Below are 2,500 nucleotides of genomic sequence, written 5' to 3'. Positions count from 1 at the left end.
CCTTCAGCCGCTGAGGGACACGGCCCCAGCAAGAAAAATGCCGCTACAACTAAAGCAATACGTGTCCGGGAGGATTTGCTAAGGGATGAGCTCTTTTCCTCGGAGAAGCCGGAGTTGTAAAGGAACACTATGTGTTCTAGCTGCGCTTGTGCCTCCACGTGGTACCGCTGGAAAGCAGGCTCTTCGGAGTCGAGCGAACAAAACGAAGCGCAGTGGAGTGGAGGAGACAACCACTCAAAGTCCACGTCTCCCACGTGTTTGCCGTGCGTGGCGACCCTTGTCGTCGGAAAAGAGGATCCTGGGATCTGAGGGGGCCCTCTCCTGCGGGAGAGACGTCGCCAACACGTACCTTTGGCCATCTGCTTCGACTAGATGGGCGGCTAAGCGAGATAAAGTAACCCTATGCTTAGTCAATCGGCTTGGAATATCATGAGCTACTAGCGAGTGGTGTTCCGTTTGGGCGAGGAAGTGGATGGTGTTCGAGTAATCGGCTCCAATATCCGCGGACTATATTCCGGGTGATGTCCTAACCTAGCGGGATGCAGGTTCCATTTGAGGGTCCGAGGAGGCCGGGACACGCAGCGGAATGAAAATCTCACAATATCACATGGGTATTACACGAAAATCAAAGCGAGTCAAGACGGTGGGTCCAGCGCCCGGCACTGCCGGGGGTGAAGCCACCGCAACTAAAATCGAGAGGGCCGAGGTAGATAACGATGTAATCGTTTTGACACCTTGTGTGCCCCTCGTAAGGTGCGATGCACTTTTGCCGGTGAAGGTCGAGGTAGAGGTCGAGGCTGGTGGGAAGAAAGAGGATGTACCTCAGCCGGAACCAAAACCGGAACCGAAACCTAAAAAGAAGAAGGCGACCAAGTCGCCAAAGAAGAAGGGCTCTTCCTCAACGTCCGGGAAGAGCACAAAAGATCAGGGGCAAGGTGCTAACCTTGTCTCTGACAAAAATGGCACGGTGCTCGACGGGGATGAAAACCCAGAGCCCAAAGGTGACCATGGAAAAGGAGGGGATAAGGAACCGGTCCCCTCCGAAAAAGACAAATTCGACCCCAAGCCAGCACCAGGCAAAGGGAAGAAAAAGAAGAAGGGAAGGAAGCCGAAGGAGGCGGCTTCCGGGCCCAATGAAAGGAGCCTCGATCTCATTAGAGAAGAGGCCTTTCAAAAGGTCTCCGAGGTGACGAAGATCTGCGTGCGCGGGAAATCGCGTCTCGCAAAGATCACGGCCAAGGAGATCATCGAACAAGCGAACGCACTCAACGAGCTGGTGATGGAGCTCATTCTTCGGAATGGCTACCTCGAAGGGCAGCTCGTAGCGGCAAGAGCAGAGAAGGCTCGAACCGTGAGTGCAAAGACTGTGTCGCTGACTGCCCCGCGGTCAATGCCGACCGGTCAAGCTGGTATGCGCGTGCAATCGACCTACGCCGACAAGGTAAAGGTCGACTGCAAGAAGGTTTCCCAAGACGCGGTGAAGCCACCACAGCATGTGGTGAAGATCTTCCCGCCGAAGGGCAAGAAGCAGGACAGCGAAGCGACCAAGCGGACTGTCCTCTCCTTGGTGAAACCCAACAAGGAGAAGATCCGCGTGAAGTCGGTTCGACGCATCCACTCCGGTGGCATAGTCGTCGAGACTGAACGCAGTGAGGATCTTCGGGCCTTTACGGGAAGTAACAGCCTGAAAGATGCAGGACTCTCTGTCTCTCTGCCAACCAAGAGGAACCCGTCACTCATAGTGTACGATGTTCCTCGAGAGTTGACGAGAGACGAGGTTGCTTCCAGTCTCTGGAAGCAAAACCTTCCAGAGATGACCCAGAAAGAGTTTGCCTCTAACCTGAAGGTCGGCTTTCAAGTCGGTCCCAAGGGCAGGGAGGCGGCCAACTGGGTCATCGAAGTCAGTCCGCAGGTTCGCCGGCGGCTGAAAAGTGGGGAAGGCCGAGTATACATGGGCTGGTCGTGCTGTCGTGTACAGGACTACGTCTCGGTGACTCGGTGCTTCAAGTGCCAGAAGTTCGGCCACACGGCCAAACGATGCAAGCATAAAGAAGATGTATGCGGTCACTGCGCCCAATCGGGGCATACCTTTGCCTCGTGCAAAAACAAGAAGAGCGGACCCGTCTGCTCTAATTGTAAGGATCGAGGCAAGCCGCACGATCATAAGTCGAGAGACAAGCTGTGCGAGTCCTATCAGGTCGCGTTACAGCAAGTAGTAGCTCGAACCAATTATGGTTAGACACACCGAAGATAGACGATCTCAGAGGCAGATTCGAGTTGTGCAGCATAATATGCAGCGCTCTCGGGTCGTGACCGACGAAATCATTTCTTTGCTGCATACCAGGAGACCCGATGTGTTACTAGCACAAGAGCCGTACAGCTGGCGGGGCAAATTGCCCGGACTGGGCTCAGCGGGAGTGCACACGGAAGGAGACCAACCTATGGCGGCAACAGTTGTCATAAACCGGGATCTAACCGTGGTCAAACTCACGCATTTGTG

The sequence above is a fragment of the Halictus rubicundus genome, unplaced genomic scaffold, assembly GCF_050948215.1.
Source record: "Halictus rubicundus isolate RS-2024b unplaced genomic scaffold, iyHalRubi1_principal scaffold1015, whole genome shotgun sequence".
Classification (NCBI taxonomy): domain Eukaryota; kingdom Metazoa; phylum Arthropoda; class Insecta; order Hymenoptera; family Halictidae; genus Halictus; species Halictus rubicundus.
This window is presented reverse-complemented; position numbering follows the sequence as displayed.